Source organism: Rattus norvegicus, chromosome X (assembly GCF_036323735.1).
Source record: "Rattus norvegicus strain BN/NHsdMcwi chromosome X, GRCr8, whole genome shotgun sequence".
Classification (NCBI taxonomy): Eukaryota; Metazoa; Chordata; class Mammalia; order Rodentia; family Muridae; genus Rattus; species Rattus norvegicus.
The window spans coordinates 116679728-116702406 of record NC_086039.1 but is presented as its reverse complement, the minus strand read 5'-3'; the positions used below and the strand labels follow the sequence as shown (position 1 = coordinate 116702406).

General features: G+C 43.0%; 2 long non-coding RNA genes and 2 pseudogenes across 15 annotated transcripts in view; 2 read left to right on the top strand and 2 right to left on the bottom strand.

Annotated features, from left to right (window-relative positions):
• LOC100911253 (uncharacterized) overlaps positions 1-22679 on the top strand; it is a 115943-nt gene that overhangs the window by 37018 nt on the left and 56246 nt on the right. The window lies entirely within an intron of this gene.
• LOC134484156 (uncharacterized) lies at positions 11016-16050 on the top strand. The gene is made up of 3 exons (XR_010061572.1): positions 11016-12151; positions 13401-13592; positions 15939-16050. It is a non-coding gene; the product is annotated as an uncharacterized LOC134484156 (long non-coding RNA).
• On the bottom strand, positions 17029-19510 carry Ndufaf4-ps6 (NADH:ubiquinone oxidoreductase complex assembly factor 4, pseudogene 6; annotated as a pseudogene).
• LOC103690768 (histidine triad nucleotide-binding protein 1 pseudogene) lies at positions 19616-19995 on the bottom strand (annotated as a pseudogene).

The window sequence follows — 22679 nt, the reverse complement described above, 5'->3', positions numbered from 1 at the left end:
GACTGAGAAAGAAATTAGGGAAAAGACTCCCAACAATAGCCACAAATAATATAAAATATCTTTCGGGTAACTCTAACTATACAAATGAAAGGTCTATATGACAATAACTTCAAGTCTCTCAAAGAAAACAAAGAAGCTCTCCGAAAATGGAGAGATTGTCCATACTCATGGATTGGCAGAATTAACATAGTAAAAATGGTCATCCTACCAAAGGCAATGTACGATTTCAGTGCAATTGTCATCAAAATCCCCACGCAAGTCTTCAAAGACATGGGAAGAGCAATTCTCAAATTCATCTGGAAAAGGAAAAAACCCAGAATAGCGAAAATGATTTTTAACAATAGAACTTGTGGGGGAATCACCATCCCTTACCTCAAGCCATAATACAGAGCAATAGTAACAAAAGCTGCATGGTATTGGTACAGAGACAGATACATTGGTCAATGGATAGAATTGCAGACCCAGAAATAAAACAACATACTTATGCATACTTGATCTTTGACAAAGATGCTAACAATATACAGTGGGGAAAAAAAGAAAAAGAAAGTATCTTCAATAGATGGTGGTGGTCTAACTGACAGTCTGTAGGTAGAAAATGAAAATAGATCCATTTGTCACCTTGCACAAAGATCAAGTCCAAGTGGATCAAGTACCTCAACATAAAACCAGATACACTGAATCTAATCGAAGAGAAAGGGGGAAAGAGCCTTGAACTCTTTGGCACAGGAGGAAATTTCCTAAACAGAACTCCAATGGCTCATGCTCTAAGATAAAGAATTGATAAATAGAACCTCATGAAACTGGTAAGCCTCTATAAGGCAAAGGATATAGTCAATAGGACAAATTGGCAATCTACAGATAGGAAAAACCAGTCTTCACTAACCCAATTTCTTTTTTTTGTTTGTTTGTTTGTTTTTTTTTGTTTGTTTTTTTTTAGGGCATATGGTGGCTATATTTAGGGAACATCCACCTTTTATTGGATTTTTTTATTTTTTTAAATTTATTTAATACTTAATAATAATTCTTTGGTTTCCGGGCAAACATCCCCCTCCCCCCTCCCCTTCCTTATGGGTGTTCCCCTCCCCACCCTCCCCCCATTGCCGCCCTCCCCCCAACAGTCTAGTTCACTGGGGGTTCAGTCTTAGCAGGACCCAGGGCTTCCCCTTCCACTGGTGCTCTTACTAGGATATTCATTGCTACCTATGAGGTCAGAGTCCAGGGTCAGTCCATGTATAGTCTTTAGGTAGTGGCTTAGTCCCTGGAAGCTCTGGTTGCTTGGCATTGTTGTACATATGGGGTCTCGAGACCCTTCAAGCTCTTCCAGTTCTTTCTCTGATTCCTTCAACGGGGGTCCGATTCTCAGTTCAGTGGTTTGCTGCTGGCATTCGCCTCTGTATTTGCTGTATTCTGGCTGTGTCTCTCAGGAGCGATCTACATCCGGCTCCTGTCGGCCTGCACTTCTTTGCTTCATCCATCCTGTCTAATTGGGTGGCTGTATATGTATGGGCCACATGTGGGGCAGGCTCTGAATGGGTGTTCCTTCAGTATCTATTTTAATCTTTGCCTCTCTCTTCCCTGCCAAGGGTATTCTTGTTCCCCTTTTAGAGAAGGAGTGAAGCATTCACATTTTGATCATCCGTCTTGAGTTTCATTTGTTCTAGGCATCTAGGGTAATTCAAGCATTTGGGCTAATAGCCACTTATCAGTGAGTGCATACCATGTATGTCTTTCTGTGATTGACTAACCCAATTTCTGATAGAGGACTAATATCCAAAATATATACAGAACTCAAGAATCTAACCACCAAGAAACTAGACAACCCAATCAAAAAATGTGGTATAGAACTAAACGGAGAATTCACAACAGAGAAATCTCAAATAGCTGAGAAGCAATTAAAATGTTCAAAGTCCTTAATCATCATGGAAATAAAAATTGAAACTATCCCAAGATTCCAACTTATACCAGTCAGAACTGCTAAGATCAAGAACTCGGGGGACAGCACATATTGGCAAGGATGTGGAACAAGAGAAACACTCCTCCATTGCTAGTGGGATTCTAAACTGGTACAACCACTCTTGAAATCAATCTGGAGATTCCTCAGAAAATTGAAAATTGATCTACCTGAAGATCCAGGAATACCACTCTAGGGAATATACCCAAAAGATGCCCCACCATGCCACAGGGGCATGTATTCCACTATGTTCATAGTGGCCTTGTTTGTGATAGCCAGAAACTAGAAACAACCCAGATGTACCACAACAGAAGAATGGATACAGAAAATGTGGTGCATTTACACAATGAAATACTAGTCAACTATTATAGGGGCACTCAAGTGGCAGGTCCCCTGCGGTCCAGACACCACCCCGATCTGAAGGGACCAGGAGGGCTAAACCTTCAGAGGGACAGACACTCCTGGAAAGGCAGAAGAGACTACACTCTGCCCACATTTCTGACTCCAGAGGAAAACACCTAATGCCATCTGGGACCCCTGTGCACAGGGGACCAGGGAAAAGGCAGGGCAGGCCCTTCTGGTTACCGCCCTCACCTCACGGAGAGCTCAAATGCAGCCTCCCAGGAGCAACTTCAGCCCCAGGACCAGAGGTAAGTCCAACTTTTCTGCTCCAACTGACCTGCCTGGTGGACTCAGGACACATGCCCACAGGAACACCTGAGGACCAGTAGACAGGAAAGACTACACGCCTGAAAGCAAAACACTCTGTTCCCATAACTGGAGGAAAGAAAAGAGGAAAACAGGTCTACAGCAGTCCTAACACATAGGCCTATAGGACGGTCTAGCCTGTCAGAAATAGCAGAACAAGTTAACACGAGAGACAACCTGATGGCAAAAGGCAAGCACAGGAAGCCAAGAAACAGAAACCTACATGGCATCATCGGAGCCCAATTCTCCCACCAAAGAAAAACTGAATATCCAAACACACCAGAAAAGCAAGATCTGAATTTTAAATCACATTTGCTCATGATGATGGAGCACTTCAAGAAATACATAAGGAACTCCCTTAGAAAAACTCAGGAAAACATAAACAAGTAGAAGCCTATAGAGGGGAATCACAAAAATCCCTGAAAGAGCAGCAGCTCTCTGCTCCCAGACCCCGTGAGAGAGAGAGACCTCACCGCCTGGTCAGGTGGGCACTCCTGAGGCTGCACAGCGGAAGAGACCACCAACACTGCCCACCCCTGCCCACATCCCTGATCCAAGAGGAAACTGTATAAGGCCTCTGGGCTCCCGTGGGGGAGGGCCCAGGAGCGGCAGGACCCCTGCCTGAGACACCGCCGGAACCTGAAGGAAACAGACCGGATAAACAGTTCTCTGCACCCAAATCCCGTGGGAGGGAGAGCTAAACCTTCAGAAAGGCAGACAAGCCTGGGAAACCAGAAGAGACTGCTCTCTGCACACACATCTCGGACGCCAGAGGAAAACACCAAAGGCCATCTGGAACCCTGGTGCACTGAAGCTCCCAGAAGGGGCAGCACAGATCTTCCTGGTTGCTGCCGCTGCAGAGAGCCTGTGGGCAGCACCCCGCGAGTGAACTTGAGCCTCGGGACTACAGGTAAGACCAACTTTTCTGCTGCAAGAAAGCTGCCTGGTGAGCTCGGGACTCACGGAGGCAGAATTCCTCTAGGACCGGGCACGTCCTGTGTTTACCGGAAGTCCCACACCCGCGGATCCCGGCCTGCAGCAGCTCTCTGCTCCCAGACCCCGTGAGAGAGAGAGAGACCTCACCACCTGGTCAGGTGGGCACGCCTGAGGCTGCAGAGCGGAAGAGACCACCAACACTGCCCACCCCTGCCCACATCCCTGGCCCAAGAGGAAACTGTATAAGGCCTCTGGGCTCCCGTGGGGGAGGGCCCAGGAGCGGCTGGACCCCTACCTGAGACACCGCCGGAACCTGAAGGAAACAGACCTGATAAACAGTTCTCTGCACCCAAATCCCGTGGGAGGGAGAGCTAAACCTTCAAAGAGGCAGACAAGCCTGGGAAACCAGAAGAGACTGCTCTCTGCACATACATCTCGGACGCCAGAGGAAAACACCAAAGGCCATCTGGAACCCTGGTGCACTGAAGCTCCCAGAAGGGGCAGCACAGATCTTCCTGGTTGCTGCCACCACAGAGAGCCCGAGGGCAGAACCCCGCGACTGAACTTGAGCCTCAGGACCACAGGTAAGACCAACATTTCTGCTGCAAGTGACCTGCCTGGTGAACTCAAGACACAGGCCCACAGGAACAGCTGAGGACCTGTAGAGAGGAAAAACTAAATGCCAGAAAGCAGAACACTCTGTCCCCATAACTGACTGAAAGAGAGGAAAAACAGGTCTACAGCACTCCTGACACACAGGCTTATAGGACAGTCTAGCCACTGTCAGAAATAGCAGAACAAAGTAACACTAGAGATAATCTGATGGCGAGAGGCAAGCACATGAACCCAAGCAACAGAAACCAAGACTACATGGCATCATCGGAGCCCAATTCTCCCACCAAAACAAACATGGAATATCCAAACACACCAGAAAAGCAAGATCTAGTTTCAAAATCATTATTGATCATGATACTGGAGGACTTCAAGAAAGACGTGAAGAACTCCCTTAGAGAAACACAGGAAAACATTAATAAACAAGTAGAAGCCAACAGAAAGGAATCGCAAAAATCCCTGAAAGAATTCCAGGAAAACATAAATAAACAAGTAGAAGACCATAGAGAGGAGACAAAAAATCCCTGAAAGAATTCCAGGAAAACACAATCAAACAGTTGAAGGAATTAAAAATGGAAATAGAAGCAATCAAGAAAGAGCACATGGAAACAACCCTGGATATAGAAAACCAAAAGAAGAGACAAGGAGCTGTAGATACAAGCTTCACCAACAGAATACAAGAGATGGAAGAGAGAATCTCAGGAGCAGAAGATTCCATAGAAATCATTGACTCAACTGTCAAAGATAATGTAAAGCGGAAAAAGCTACTGGTCCAAAACATACAGGAAATCCAGGACTCAATGAGAAGATCAAACCTAAGGATAATAGGTATAGAAGAGAGTGAAGACTTCCAGCTCAAACGACCAGTAACTATCTTCAACAAAATCATAGAAGAAAACTTCCCTAACCAAAAAAAAGAGATACCCATAGGCATACAAGAAGCCTACAGAACTCCAAATAGATTGGACCAGAAAAGAAACACCTCCCGTCACATAATTGTCAAAACACCAAACGCACAAAATAAAGAAAGAATATTAAAAGCAGTAAGGGAAAAAGGTCAAGTAACATATAAAGGCAGACCTATCAGAATCACACCAGACTTCTCGCCAGAAACTATGAAGGCCAGAAGATCCTGGACTGATGTCATACAGACCCTAAGAGAACACAAATGCCAGCCCAGGTTACTGTATCCTGCAAAACTCTCAATTAACATAGATGGAGAAACCAATATATTCCATGACAAAACCAAATTTACACAACTTCAGCAAAGTGGCTGGGTATAAAATTAACTCAAATAAATCAGTTGCCTTCCTCTATACAAAAGAGAAACAAGCCGAGAAAGAAATTAGGGAAACGACACCCTTCATAATAGACCCAAATAATATAAAGTACCTCGGTGTGACTTTAACCAAGCAAGTAAAAGATCTGTACAATAAGAACTTCAAGACATTGAGGAAAGAAATTGAAGAAGACCTCAAAAGATGGAAAGATCTGCCATGCTCATGGATTGGCAGGATTAATATAGTAAAAATGGCCATTTTACCAAAAGCAATCTACAGATTCAATGCAATCCCCATCAAAATACCAATCCAATTCTTCAAAGAGTTAGACAGAACAATTTGCAAATTCATCTGGAATAACAAAAAACCCAGGATAGCTAAAGTTATCCTCAACAATAAAAGGACTTCAGGGGGAATCACTATCCCTGAACTCAAGCAGTATTACAGAGCAATAGTGATAAAAACTGCATGGTATTGGTACAGAGACAGAGAGATAGACCAATGGAATAGAATTGAAGACCCAGAAATGAACCCACACACCTATGGTCACTTGATTTTTGACAAAGGAGCCAAAACCATCCAATGGAAAAAAGATAGCATTTTCAGCAAATGGTGCTGGTTCAACTGGAGGTCAACATGTAGAAGAATGTAGATCGATCCTTGCTTATCACCCTGTGCAAAGCTTAAGTCCACGTGGATCAAGGACCTCCACATCAAACCAGACACACTCAAACTAATAGAAGAAAAACTAGGGAAGCATCTGGAACACATGGGCACTGGAAAAAATTTCCTGAACAAAACACCAATGGCTTATGCTCTAAGATCAAGAATCGACAAATAGGATCTCATAAAACTGCAAAGCTTCTGTAAGGCAAAGGACACTGTGGTTAGGACAAAACGGCAACCAACAGATTGGGAAAAGATCTTTACCAATCCTACAACAGATAGAGGCCTTATATCCAAAATATACAAAGAACTCAAGAAGTTAGACCGCAGGGAAACAAATAACCCTATTAAAAATGGGGTTCAGAGCTAAACAAAGAATTCACAGCTGAGGAATGCTGAATGGCTGAAAAATACCTAAAGAAATGTTCAACATCTTTAGTCATAAGGGAAATGCAAATCAAAACAACCCTGAGATTTCACTTCACACCAGGGAGAATGGCTAAGATCAAAAACTCAGGTGACAGCAGATGCTGGCGAGGATGTGGAGAAAGAGGAACACTCCTCCATTGTTGGTGGGATTGCAGACTGGTAAAACCATTCTGGAAATCAGTCTGGAGGTTCCTCAGAAAATTGGACATTGAACTGCCTGAGGATCCAGCTATACCTCTCTTGGGCATATACCCAAAAGATGCCTCAACATATAAAAGAGACACGTGCTCCACTATGTTCATCGCAGCCTTATTTATAATAGCCAGAAACTGGAAAGAACCCAGATGCCCTTCAACAGAGGAATGGATACAGAAAATGTGGTACATCTACACAATGGAATATTACTCAGCTATCAAAAACAACGAGTTTATGAAATTCGTAGGCAAATGGTTGGAACTGGAAAATATCATCCTGAGTGAGCTAACCCAATCACAGAAAGACATACATGGTATGCACTCATTGATAAGTGGCTATTAGCCCAAATGCTTGAATTACCCTAGATCCCTAGAACAAACGAAACTCAAGACGGATGATCAAAATGTGAATGCTTCACTCCTTCTTTAAATGAGGAAAAAGAATACCCTTGGCAGGGAAGGGAGAGGCAAAGATTAAAACAGAGACTGAAGGAACACCCATTCAGAGCCTGCCCCACATGTGGCCCATACATATACAGCCACCCAATTAGACAAGATGGATGAAGCAAAGAAGTGCAGACCGACAGGAGCCGGATGTAGATCGCTCCTGAGAGACACAGCCAGAATACAGCAAATGCAGAGGCGAATGCCAGCAGCAAACCACTGAACTGAGAATAGGTCCCCTGTTGAAGGAATCAGAGAAAGAACTGGAAGAGCTTGAAGGGGCTCGAGACCCCAAAAGTACAACAATGCCAAGCAACCAGAGCTTCCAGGGACTAAGCCACTACCTAAAGACTATACATGGACTGACCCTGGACTCTGACCCCATATGTAGCAATGAATATCCTAGTAAGAGCACCAGTGGAAGGGGAAGCCCTGGGTCCTGCTAAGACTGAACCCCCAGTGAACTAGGCTGTTGGGGGGAGGGCGGCAATGGGGGGAGGGTTGGGAGGGGAACACCCATAAGGAAGGGGAGGGGGGAGGGGGATGTCTGCCCGGAAACCGGGAAAGGGAATAACATTTGAAATGTATATAAGAAATACTCAATTAATAAAAAAAAAAAAAACCTCCACTTCCTCAGTGTTAATTAGTGAATCAGTGTTAAATTTTGTTCAGAGAAAATTTGAAGCACTGAATATTTAATTTCTCATTATGCAGTGTTTGTTGCTTGGATCCCATCCGTGCCTCTTAGAAACATACACACTGCTTCTCTCCTGCTTCAGAAAAGCACAGCCTTGACAAAGATTCATCTGGCAAGGGAAAGGTGGTTAAATTTCATGATGCTACTTTGAGGGACGAAGGTTAGGATGTATGATAATTCTGTTCCCTCCACTATTGTCCATTGAATGGTTTTTAATAGTGAATGTGTTTTATGTACCACCTTTTAAAAATCCCTCTTAAATCTCCAATTTATAAATTTCTAAGATTTAGAGAAATAAAATGATGTTGGATATCACCCAGCCTGACACTGCTAATCCACATAATATAAACTCTAAAACTTATAATCGGTGCCTGTTGCAATAAATTGGTTTTTGATGGGAAAAAAAAAAACCTCAGGTGACAGCAGATGCTGGCGAGGATGTGGAGAAAGAGGAACACTCCTCCATTGTTGGTGGGATTGCAGACTGGTAAAACCATTCTGGAAATCAGTCTGGAGGTTCCTCAGAAAGTTGGACATTGAACTGCCTGAGGATCCAGCTATACCTCTCTTGGGCATATACCCAAAAGATGCCTCAACATATAAAAGAGACACGTGCTCCACTATGTTCATCGCAGCCTTATTTATAATAGCCAGAAACTGGAAAGAACCCAGATGCCCTTCAACAGAGGAATGGATACAGAAAATGTGGTACATCTACACAATGGAATATTACTCAGCTATCAAAAACAACGAGTTTATGAAATTCGTAGGCAAATGGTTGGAACTGGAAAATATCATCCTGAGTGAGCTAACCCAATCACAGAAAGACATACATGGTATGCACTCATTGATAAGTGGCTATTAGCCCAAATGCTTGAATTACCCTAGATCCCTAGAACAAACGAAACTCAAGACGGATGATCAAAATGTGAATGCTTCACTCCTTCTTTAAATGAGGAAAAAGAATACCCTTGGCAGGGAAGGGAGAGGCAAAGATTAAAACAGAGACTGAAGGAACACCCATTCAGAGCCTGCCCCACATGTGGCCCATACATATACAGCCACCCAATTAGACAAGATGGATTAAGCAAAGAAGTGCAGACTGACTGGAGCCGGATGTAGATCGCTCCTGAGAGACACAGCCAGAATACAGCAAATACAGAGGCGAATGCCAGCAGCAAACCACTGAACTGAGAATAGGACCCCCGTTGAAGGAATCAGAGAAAGAACTGGAAGAGCTTGAAGGGTTTCGAGACCCCATATGTACAACAATGCCAAGCAACCAGAGCTTCCAGGGACTAAGCCACTACCTAAAGACTATACATGGACTGACCCTGGACTCTGACCCCATATGTAGCAATGAATAACTTAGTAAGAGCACCAGTGGAAGGGGAAGCCCTGGGTCCTGCTAAGACTGAACCCCCAGTGAACTAGACTGTTGGGGGGAGGGCGGCAATCGGGGGAGGGTTGGGAAGGGAACACCCATAAGGAAGGGGAGGGGGGAGGGGGATGTTTGCCCGGAAACCGGGAAAGGGAATAACACTCGAAATGTATATAAGAAATACTCAAGTTATTAAAAGAAAAAGAAAAAAAAAGAAAATGGGGAAGAATTTGACTTTAGAATTAAAAGGGATTAAAAAAATAAAGGAGACATTCTTAAAAAAAAATACCTGAAAGAATAACAGGAAAACACAAACAGGTGAAGGAATTAAAAATGGAAATAGAAGCAATAAAGAAAGGACACAGGGAAACAGAGGGAAACAGCCTTGGATATAGAAAACCAAAGGAAGAGACAAGGAGCCGTAGATACAAGCATCACCAACAGAATACAAGAGATAGAAGAGAGAATCTGAGGAGCAGAAGATTCCATAGAAATCATCGACAAAACTGTCAAAGATAATGTAAAATGGAAAAAGCTACTGGTCCAAAACCATCAGGAAATCCAGGATTCAATGAGAAGATCAAACCTAAGGATCATAGGTATAGAAGACAGTGAAGACTCCCAGCTCAAAGGACCATTAAATAGGCACTGGAAAAAAATTTCCTGAACAAAACACCAATGGCTTATGCTCTAAGATCGAGAATCGACAAATGGGATCTCATAAAACTGCAAAGTTTCTGTAAGGCAAAGGACCCTGTTGTTGGGACAAAACAACAACCAACAAATTGGGAAAGGATCATTACCAATCCTACAACTGATAGAGGGCTTATATCCAAAATATACAAAGAACTCAAGAAGTTAGACCACAGAGAGACAAATAACCCTATAAAAAATTGGGTTCACCCCTCTGAACGTGATTGTTGGGGGGAGGGTGGTAATTGGGGGAGGACGAGGAGGGGAACACCCATATAGAAGGGGAGGGGGAGGGGTTAAGGGGATGTTGGCCCGGAAACCGGGAAGGGGAATAACAATCTAAATGTAAATAAGAAATACTCAAGTTAATAAAGATTAAAAAAAAAAGACTAGAGGCCACAGAGAATAGGGAAGTTTGCTGTGTAAGGGGGTGTGGTATGTACATGTTCATGGAGACAGGGTTGGGGAGGAGATAATGGGATATGGAACAGAGGGTGGACCATTTAAAGGATAAAATCTGGACTGTAAAAAAGAAAAGACTAGGGGCTGGGGATTTAGCTCAGTGGTAGAGCGCTTACCCAGACAACTTTATGATGTCATTGTCTGTGAACAATAGTTCCCTCTACCCTACTAAGCCACTGACAGTCAAGATACTTGCCAGGACTTTTTTCTCCAAAGACAGAGTCCCTCTTGTACCTAGATCTTTCTTTACCATGCACATGCAGCCAAGTACAGACGTATACAGTATAAAAAAAAATAAAAACCCTAGGTTCTCTGGTGGTATCTACATAGACACGAGGGCATGCAGACACACAACAGGGAACCCGGGCCTCTTTCCCTTGCCAGGATGACAGTACCACGCCTATCTCAACAGCACCCTTTCCTTAGGCTGTCCCTCTTTGTCTCATGTTGCCGAACTCAAAAGAAACTAATACTTCATCTTGTTTTCTCCTACGGATCTGAACACATGGAGGACAAAGTCAGTAGGGGCATCAGGAGAAGGAATACCATTTCTCTGTGTGTCTCTGCCTGTTTCTTTCTGTCTCTGTCTCTCTGTCTCTCTCTCATACACACACACACACAGAGAGAGACAAAGAGAGAGAGAGGGACAGAGAGAGACACACACAGAGAGACACAGAGAGAGAGAGGGACACACAGAGAGAAGCACAGAATGGGGATAGGAGTGTGGGATGGAGGAACAAGGAGGAAAGCCCAATACGACTGAAGGAGAACAGGGAAGAAGGATGGGCTAAGGGAGGAAAAGGGAAAGAAGAAAGGCAAGCATATGTAAATGGTGTGTGGATGTTCTGGGGCTCCCCAAAACCATGGAGAGAGCTCCAAACTCCAAGGCAGTGTCTGATTGCAGGAAATGGAGGCTAGGTATAGATGAGGGTTCAAAAAGTAACATGAATCCAGGGACCCTGTTGTGCCCATAGCTACCTGGGCTGACTCTGCTTCTCTACGGTGGTAGGAGGATATGTGGTAGGAGGAACCATTAGCAGGTTGCCCACATATCTTCACCAACACAGCTCACTACTATCAGAGATCTCCTCCTCACTCTGAAAAACATGGCTTCCATAGGAAATCCAAGTGTGCACTTTATGTGTGAGGTGTGTGTTGGGTTGCAGCTGTAGTAGTCACAGGTGTAACAGAAGATAAAAAGTTACAACTCATAGAGGTACCCGGGGTCCTTTAGATAAAGAAAACAAACATATACTCAGAAACCGTGTGGGAACAGAGTGGGGAGAAGTGTTAGGTTACAACAGATCAGGAATTCCTACTGAGTGATGGACAAGTCCAAGGAGATCCTTATGGGTTGGTATTCAGGTCTCAAGAAGCAGAGAGTAGCTGAGGTGCAGCATTTTTCTTATGACATATTACCCTCTCAAGATAAGGATCATACACAATCTGTTATTTCAGCAGACATTTATTAGGGGTGTTCTCAGCTGAGCCACGAGCAAGCTGTGAAAGACGGCCTATGTGTATAATCTCTATGCCTTCATGGTGCCATACCCATGAGTGGAGAGTCTCAGTCCAGTGAAATTGAGAACCCTTTGTGGTCTTCGGCATGAAGGCCATTCCTATGACTCACTCTGGGAGATCCACCTCTGGCCTGCAGTACCTACGGTAGTAGGTTGTCACCAGGATGCCTGGTGGCAGGTAAGTATTTGGGGTGTTTTGCTAGGTGGGGGCCCAGGACCCAGGTATAGGATGCTCGACATTCTAAGAGAAATACTGCCTGGAAGCCTAATTATCTTGAGGATGTGCCTAAACTTTGCTTTGCTTGGTATGGCTTGAAAGCGTAGAGTCCATGTCATCTGGTGCAGGGCAAAGGATTCCTTCAGGCTTTGGAGTCCAGAGGGAGCTAAAGTGACTCTGGCAGCCTGAGCCAATACAGGCTACCAAAGCAGTCAAGGGTCGTGGGTCTTGGCCTACTAGACACAGGAAGCACGCATGCCTTCCATTGGATCTTTGCAGTAGAAAACAGTGTGTCAGTACAAAGAGCTTCCCACAGGAATCCTAGCAGCTTTCTGAATTCCCCAGTCACAGCAAAGCTCTTTTCTTGGAGCTACAAGCTGTCCTGGATATTCTGGCCTCTTCACATGGGATTGGGGATACACAGACCTTCCTCGAAAGGTTTTATTTATTTATCCAATTATTTACTTATTTATTTATTCATTTACATCAAACAATGCCCCTCCCATTCCCCCCTCACAGAGATCCCAATCCCCTTCTCTGAGAGGCTGCAGCCTCCCCTGGGTATCTTCTGACCCTGGCACATAAAGTCTCTACAGAGCTCTATGGGCTCATAGAGGACAGATCCTCTCCCACTGAAGCCTGACAAAGCAGCCCTGTGGAGGAATGCGTAGCCCAGTCAGGCTAAAGTTTTAGGGATAGCCTCTCCTACAGCAAAGTTTCTTTGTTGGTGATTTATTTTGAGTTATGGTTGTTGTGAGACAGGATTTCACTCTGTAGCCTTGGCTAATCTGGAACTCACTCTGTAGACTAGGCTGGCCTCAAATGCAGAGATCTGCCTGCCACTGCCTCTCCAGTACTAAAAATAAAGTCATGCGCCACTACTGCCCAATTCAAACCTTATTTTCTCCCATTGGTTGTTGTTATTTATTCAATTTACATGCTGATCGCAGCCCCCTCCCTCCTCTCCTCCCAGTGCCACCCTTACAAATCCCTCCCCCATTACGCATTCCCTTCTTAGAATAAGGGACACTCACTTTGGGTACCACCCTGCTCTGGGACAGCTAGGCCTTGCAAGACTAAACACATCCTCTCCCCCTGAGGCCTAACCAGGCAGTCCAGCCAGAAGAAGATTTTTTTTCAATTTCTGATATTATCATATAATTATTTTGTTTCTCTCTTCTCTTTTCTCCCTTCAACCCCTTCCATATAGCTTCTTCCTCTCTCTACACTGATCAGGGCTCACCAGTATGATACTTTAAACATGAGATGAACAAGGGCAGAATATATGGTAAACTGAACAGAGACAGCCCATGAGGCCTTAGCCCTACACAAGAGACTACGGGCAACTATAGAATGCTGAGAGTGGAAGTAATACCTGGTGCAGTGAAGAGCACACAGATTGGTTAGCAAATATTATTATTATTATTATTATTATTATTATTATTATTATTATTATCATTATTATTATTTCTTTTGTTGGGGTTATAATATAACCACACCATTTTCCCCTCCCCAGCAGAATATGAAATAAATTTTCCCCTATCCAGGTTTGAAGCCATTTGGGAACCTAGTAACCAGTTGAGGTAGGGGCTTGTGTCCCCACCTTTTTATGCTCTATGTCTCCAGCAGTTTGGGTGTGGTATGGATCCATCGTGCTAGCACAGGCTAAGCAGGCCTGGCCACCCTGGGCATCACTCTGCCTTTGAGGAGTCAAGGTGATAGCTGAGGATCCTGTACCAATGTCCTAGTGGTCATTTTTCCATTGCACAGTGAGAGGACCTGAGTTCAGCCCCTGGATCCAGTGTCCGTTCTATTGTTTCTGAAGTTTCTGATCTCTCCTCCAGGGATGGGAATCCATAAGGAGAGTTATACAATGGGTTCCTGTCCCTTAAGAGAACATTCTAGTCATAAGTACAATGTCACAGTACAGTGGACATGGGGACACAATAGGGTTTTTGTCTCCCAGGATGAACCACCTGATTTATTCTAAGAGGCCCATATCTAGCCTGAAGTGGCCAAGATACAGGAGTAGCCAACATTGAGTCTGAAAGGTAATAGGTTAGCGTATTGTGCTCAGTAGAGGGACCAGGTAGTGTGTGTCAATGCATCACTATGAAAATGCCTCTACAGCTGCAATTGGTTCCCGAGGTTGTGTCCAAACTCCCAGGACAGCATCTTGTCAGCTTAGTCAGCTGTCCTGTCAGTGGAACAGACAGGCAATTCTATGTACAGGACCCCCACTGTAATGAGAGAAGAGCGCTTCCTCTTTTAGGGATTCTGTTCCATGGAATTGGAGACTGCCTGTTTCAGTAGCCAAGTCTGCAATTTCATTCATACTGCCTTTATCTAAGTTACCTTTTGTCTCAGAACTAGGGTCGTGTCTGGGTTGCAGACTGGCTGTTGGCTAGAATACACAGTCCTGGGTTTGATCCCCAGCACCACAAAAACAAGATGTTTTCTTCATAATACTTACTCATGTGTGAAATTTACATTTACTATTTTAAAATATTGAGATTTCCGCTGACACAAAGTCTGTTATTCTTGCTTATAAACACAGTACCTGGTACATTGCTTAATACACAATAGGAAATTAAATTATATCTCATGAATAAAGGGTTTGAAACCTTCAAAACATGCCTCTAATATCCCAGTTCTATGATCCTAGGGTTGACTCAGCAGAAGGGCATGTTGCTCAAGTAGCAGACTCTGCATCCTGTGTAATAAGCACCATGCCACCCACCTCCATCCCTAACCCTAGAGTTGTAGTTGATGACTACTACTAAAGGAACTTCATGATAGACTTATCTGTAACTCCATTATAAAATTACACATAACTGAAGTGATAGAGGCTCCTGACGACTATGGGGACTCCTTCTAACACATCCTTGATATAGCTGCCAAAAGCAAAAACCAGATTTCACAGATTTTAATTGCAATTTATTCCATTAATTTCAAGTTTAAAGGTATCTACCACTAAGAAACCCATTCTTTTGCTACAGTCTGGGGTAATCCTCTTCTTGGCTAATTCTGTAGTTAGTTCAGTGTGCTTAACTTCATACCAGTATATATCACAACTTTCATACGGCTCACCTATCTGAATTTCCTGTGGGTCTTTTGAGATCCTTTAATACATTGAATTTACATACCAGAATAATCCTGACAGACATGAAGAACTTGCTGCAGAGTAAAACAGAGAGGAAATTAGAGGGATCAATTCAGGTAATATGCACCTTTTGAGAATTAGCTTGACGACTCTAACGTCAGCACAAAATGGTTTTCTCAATTTAAGTTACAGTGACTATGTTTAGTTAAGATAAAAGGTAAACTGAGTAGTAGTTTATGTATACACAAATGACTGACAAAAATGGGCATTTTTTTGGAATTGTCACAAAATAGCTTTAATAAAAATTACAATAAAACAATCACCAGTCTCTTGACTTGGAAATTCCATTATTTTCAACTCTAACTGGCTCTCAAGCCCAATATGTATCCTATCCCGTGACATTCCCAGAGAAAGAAGGCTAGCACTGTTCCTTTTTAGACAGACTATTAGAAAAATAAATTCCAGAGGCAAAATTATGCTAATCAATCAGTATAATACCTTTTTAGATGCGTTTACTAAAACGCATAATTTAAAATAGTATAGTTAATGCATTTCTCAGGTATACAGGCCTTTGTTGCTAAAAGAAATCTTTACTTGTTTTATTGGATATTTTTATTTACATTTCAAATATTATTCCCTTTCCAGGTTGTCTGGCCATAACCCCCCTATCCCATCCCACTCCCCTTCTTCTATAAGGGTGTTCACCCTACCCCTCACCACCTACACACCCCGACATTCCACTACACTGCAGTGTCCAACCCTGGCAGGACCAAGGGCTTCCCCTTCCAATGGTGCTCCAACAAGACTATTCTCTGCTACATGTGCAGTTGGAGACCAGGGTAAGTCCATGTATAGTCTTTGGGTAGTGGTTTAGTCCCTGGAAGCTCTGGTTGGTTGGCATTGTTGTTCTTATGGGGTAACAAGCCCCTTCAGTTCCTTCAGACCTTTCTCTAATTCCTCCAGTGGGGGTCCTGTTCTCGGTCCAGTGGTTTGCTGCTGGCATTTGCTGACATGTTCTGGCTGTGTCTCTCAGGAGAGATCTATATCCAGTTCCTGTCATCATGCACTTCTTAGCTTCATCCATCTTATCTAGTTTTGGTGGCTGTATATATGTGGCCCACATGTGGGGCAGGCTCTGAATGACTCTTCCTGCAGTCTCTGCTCTGAACTTTGCCTCCCTATCCCTTCCTTTGGGTATTTTGGTTCCCATTTTAAAGTAGTGAAGCATCCGCATTTTGGTCATTCTTCTTAAGTTTCATGTGATCCATGCATCTTGGGTAATTCGAGCATTTGGGCTAATATTCACTTATCAATGACTACATCCCATGTGTATTTTTCTGAGACTATACCCCATTTTTAATAGGGTCATTTGGTTCTGGTGGCTAACTTCCTGAGTTCTTTCTATATTTTGGATATTAGCCCTCTATCTGATGTAGGATTGGTAAAGATCTTTTCCCAATCTGTTGGTTGCTTTCTTATTCTAATGGCAGTGTCCTTTTCCTTATAGAAGCTTTGCAGTTTTATGAGGTCCCATTTGTCGATTCTTGATCTTAGAACATAAGCCATTAGTGTTTTGTTCAGGAATTTTTCCCCAGTGACCATGCCTTCAAGACTCTTCTCCACTTTTTCTTCTATTGTTTGAGTGTATCTGGTTTGATGTGGAGGTCCTTGATCCACTTAGATTTAAGTTTTTGTACAGAGCTATAAGAATGGATCAATTTGCATTTTTCTACATGCTGACCTCCAGTTGAACCAGCACCATTTGCTGAAAATGCTATAGTTTGTCCACTAGATATTTTTAGCTCCTTTGTCAAAGATCAAGTGACCATAGGTGTGTGGATTCATTTCTGGGTCTTCTATTTTCTTCCACTGATCTACCTGCCTGTCTCTGTACCAATACCATACAGTTCTTATCACCGTTGCTGTGTAACACTGTTTGGGGTCAGTGATGGTGATTCCTCCAGAAGTTCTTTTATTGTTAAGAAGACTTTTTTCTATCATGGGTTTTTGTTATTCCAGAGGTTCTTGCAAATTGTTCTTTCTAACTCTATGAAGAATTGAGTTGGAATTTTGATGGGGATTATATTGAATCTGTGAAAATTTTTTGGCAAAATAGCCATTTTTGCTATATTAATCCTGCCAATCCTTGAGCATGGGAGGTCTTTCCATCTTCTGAGATCTCAAATTCCTTTCTTCTGAGACTTGAAGTTCTTACCATACAGATCTTTCCTTTGCTCAGTTAGACTCACACCTAGGTGTTTTATATTACTTGTGAGTATGGTGAAGTGTGTCATTTCCCTAATTTCTTTTTTTAATGTGTAAAATGGAAGGATTTTATTGTGATACCATATAAGAAACCATAGTTATATCTGCTAACCACCTAGGAAATACCAGGCAGTACTACTGATTCACAGACTCATTTTGAATTGAAGGACGATGGTTTTGACTACGTTTTCCAATATAATTTGCAACGATTAGAATTAGCATGTTCCAGGCAAGTATGTCTGTTTGTTTCCTTGAAAGAACTTGGACAAGCCCAGTTCCCCCAACTCCATTCTGTCTTCTTGAAATGGGTTTTATTTGGCAGAATAAGTAAAAATACGAGTAGGATTCTGAGAACCTAAATTCTGGTCTCCTTGCATCGTAAACTATACACAACTCCGTCATAAGTTCTGTAGACACCCATTTTAACTGCAAGACTCTGTGCTTGCCTGGCCTTTTTTCATTTAACTTCGAATTTACATAAGCAGAGTTCTACTTTTACACAAATTCACTTTCAGAGAGGTCAAACAATGCGGCCAAGAACCCACAGGTACAGCATGCCCCAATGAACCACACTCATATTACTACCTCATTTGAGATTCTAATACTGGAATGTGTCAGGCTCCAGAGTTTAAGTGAATGAATCGGTAACTTTCTAGGTCCCTTCAGGGATTTATTTTATACTTCTACCAGCTATTTTTTCTCCTAGAATGAAAACAAGTATAAATGTTTGGTTATCAAATCAGATCCTCTTATTTTTTGCTGTTCATTCATATTTCTCTCATTTCTAAATTAAAGCAAGTTATTTGTTCAAATAGTCTTAAGTATTGCCTCTCAGAAAACTTTTCAAGTTACCTATTTCTATTTGTCAAGAGACAGCTACTAGGTCACAGACACTAATAATTCTTCTGAAAAGTTATTTCATATTTAAAACCAATTTAAAACATTAAAAACCCTCAAGGATTTTTATTTTGTTGAGTACTAATATATATTTTTCTTCCTTTGCACTCAGTTTCCTCTCTTTCTTCACTTGGGAAATATAGTCACTGTGTCTCACTGCTGATTATCTGTCCCTAACACAATGCCAGTCTTATAGGAGTCAGGAGGGAGAGCTCTTCTTTCAGTGTCTCCTCCAAAGAACAAACCATCCTAAATTGGAAAGTGAAACTTAATATTGAATCATTCGACCCACATGATCAATACTGCTGACATATAGCCATGAACTACACATAAATTAGAAAAAATATATATGAACAATCCTGAAGAGATCAAAAAGCTATCAAAGTTATGGCCCTCAATCACAGTAACTTGTATAATTTATATACATGAAAAACAAGGACTCAGAGCTTGGGAGCGCACATAGGAAATCGTTTTGTGATTTTCTTCATTTTGATTGTATTGCTTTCCTGTCTTCAGGAGGAACGATTTTGACTTCAAAAGTAACGAAATATTTGAGAAGGGAATTTACATCCTTCAGTTCTAAATGGTATTCTTGGGCGATTTTCTCAGCAGTCCGTGTCTCTGGAGAGACTTTATGGTTATTGAGAAGGGTCAGTGCTTCTACAACAGTGATCTTGCCTTTGGGAATGTCCATGACATTCTTGTCAAAGTGATCTCCTATCGGCAGTCTGAATTCCTTTGGTTCTTGCTGTGGTTCAATGGCTTTTACCGGCAAGGAAGACACTGATCTTTGGGATCCACATAAACATCTCTTAGTAAGGACAGCAGCTTGTGATTTTTTCCTAGAAACTTCTTCCTCCATTTCTGGATACTGACTCAGGTGCTCCTGCAGGAGACTGTGGGTAGAAGGGTGCTGGGTGCCATGGAGGGCTTCCTCTTGCTGATGTCCTGCTCTGCTTGCTTCTCCACGTTGAAGTTCCTGAAGGCACGGGTCATGCGAGCCCCCATCTCTACCTCATGATGCCCTTAGCTCACTACGCACCTGGGGAGACACAAGCACGGGTGACCCCTAATTTCTTTCTCAGCATGCTTATCCTTTGAGTAAGGGAAGGCCACTGGATTGTTTGAGTTAATTTTATGCCCAACTTTGCTGAAGTTGTTTAACCAGGAGGTAAGTTCATCTGCTGACCCCCAAGGACGTGGAGGTGAATATGATAGACAGACTGTCCCCGTCCTCACCTTCATTTACCACCATCTGATTGCAGCACTTCAGGCCCAGATCTGCAGCATTTTTCTTGCCAACAATCATTAAATGTCCTAGAAGACTTTCGTCATCGTCATCTGCCACAGAAATCTGGGATATGTGCTTCTTGGGTATCACCAGAAAGGGTGTTGGTGCTTGAGGGGAAATGCCATGTAAAGCAACTAACCAATCGTCCTTGAAGATGATCTTGGCAGGGATTTCTTTGCAGATGACCTTACCAAAGATCCTGTCACCACCGGGCTGGGCCACGTGAGTCTTGGCAATCTAGTCAGCCATTGAAGCCCGTCTCTGTCCTTCCCATGCTACAGCCTGATTCTGGCTTCTACAGAGGGACTGACACAAGGCTTACCCAGGTGGAGCCTCGTTAGCCAGAAAAAAATAACTTAGTCACACATTCAAAGAAATGAAAAGTTATAGAGTCTTTCCACTACATGAGTACTTGAGACCACCTTGGGCAAATGGTGAAGGTCTGCAGTAGGGTTAGTCATAGCAGGGAGGTCTGACATTCTCTTCAATGAAATAAATGAATTGGTTTAGTTGGTAACTTGGGAAGAGAGAAAGCACTGGGTCCCTTATGAGAAAGAGAAAACTTTGAGACCTGGTTATGCAAAGGTAAAGCTCCCTCCAAATTTAAGGTTACCTTGAGACTTCCGTTATTCAAACAAAATAGAATGTAGCCATCTTCCTTGATAGAATATGTCTGTGAGGGGTTCTTCACTGTATCACAATTGAACCTACAGTTTACCTTGAACTGAAGAAGAAACCTGGGAAACATTAGGAAAATTATCTGAGGCTCAGTCCATAATATCAGGAAGTTGTGTGGGGTTCCTCACCCTAAATGAGCGTCTAAACCTGCAATGGACAAACTGGAATGATCTGAAGCTACCTTTGCATCAGTGAGAAGATATGATGCCTCCTTAATCAAAGGTAGAAGGAGTGAGTAACCTTGGGAAGAGAAGAGCAAAAATATAATTGCTTACCATAGCTCCTGAGGTCCTAGCATTGCCTCACCTTGTAACTGTTCATCATAGTTTAGTGTATCCATATCTTTAGCTGAATCTGCAAGAGAATAAATATAGATTCCATGATTCATAAACAGCTGAGCGTGTCCTCAGCATGATTGCCTCCTAAAGAACTGTGTTCAACCAACCAGAACTGAGCCAGACTGATGACTTCATGCCATGTCATGTGACTTGACTCAAGGAAATGGCATAAGGTTGCCAGATTTGCTTCCTCTTCTTGATTTCTGTGAACTTTGACCACAGGGAGCAATGCTCCTTGGTCAGAGGTAAAATATCCCATGGGCCCCTAAGCAGAGGGATGGTTCTGAGAGATCATTGGGTCAAAGGGGTAACTTTAAGGCCTCAATCATCAGAGGAAGAAAACTACCAAAGTTTTGAAAGTAGAAAGGCCTCAAAGCTGTTGGACAGCAGGGGAGTATCCCTGTTTACCTTCTGTAGATAAGGATGGTCCAGGCACTCCAGTCCTCCATATCTTCAGAGGACTCATGAAAATTCTTATCTCTGAGAACTCTACGGCAGATTGACAGCAATCTGAGGTTTCTACTGAGACATTGGGTCAAAGTCCCTAGATCTGTTCCCCATTTACACTTATAATAAGCCACAAAGGTGTGAGTGTGTGTTGCAGTGGTCTTTCTGGTGAAACGCTTACATAGATGGCCTTGGATCCAGGCTGGGGTGTTTATTCATCCGCCATAGGACTTGAATCCAGAGTTCTTGGAGGTTTTTGATGGTTAAAGGTATATTTCCTAACCAATAAGTTCTGAGGAAGAAGTTATAGCTTCTCTTATTTGAATGGTAGGCCTGAGTCAGCCATGAACAAAGAGAGAATCTCCTATGCATTCTTAGTCACAGGATTCAGTCTCAAGCACACTATAGCAGAGGCTGAATGAGACACACTCCTCAGTCACAAGGTCAGTTCTATAGCTTGCTTCATCAGAGGGGCATGTCTCAGACTCCTCCAGTGCAGACAGAGCGAGAATGAAGTGTTTTATTCCAGGGCAGCTGACTCCTTTGTGAAAACATTAAAGTCAGGGGCCACTATGGTTAGAGGAAAGAAGCCTAAGGCCCTCTTCAGAAGATATTCCAACTGGGTGTCAGCCCCCTTGCAGTCATGGAATAGTTTACTTCTGAGGGGGCATGAATTGTGGAGTCCTTAGCTGGAGGAATAAATTTTCCTGGATCTAGAAGGGCAAGTCTGAGTCCTTGTTGTTATTTCATTAATTCTGTTGCATGCTGATATTAAAAGGGTTATATTTGTGTCTTTCTTAGGACTTTGTTGAGGTCTGAAATCCTTTGCTTATCATTGCATATGTCTGAGAACCTCTTGAATCATTGAAAACCTATGTGACACCTTTGTTCTAAAGTGGTAACTCTGACATAAATTTGAGCAATTAATAAATGTCTGAGGTTGTTGAACAGTGAAAGACCCTCGTTCCTGGTTGAGGAGGTTTGAAAACCTGGTGACCCTGAGGGATGGTAGGCATTTCACCTGACTCCAGGGAAAGCAGGCAGGTCACTAGCCCAAAGCCCCTCCATAGATTTGTGACCATCAGTCATATAAAGGCGACACCCCAAGCCCCTTAACAGGTAGAGGAGATGACCACAGGTCAGGAAAGCTCAAGACAGATCTATAGTATAATGAAGTACCTAAAGTCCTGGAGACTTAGCCAATGAATTTCCCTTTCCAGACACTCCTCCCTGCAAAAGGTATTTAATCTCATGCCCACTCTGAGAAGTGGAGAACGGTTTTACTCATTCACCTTCTGCTGAAAACATGGACTGCCTCTTTTCACTGGGATCTGCTGTGGGGAGACACAGAGAAGGCCAAAGTCTCTCCCCACAGGACTAGCTGAAGCTCCACCATTTCTCCTTCAGCCCCAGTCTAGATCCAGCCCCATGGGCCTCCATTCCATTCTCAACTCTTTGGCAGCATCCCAG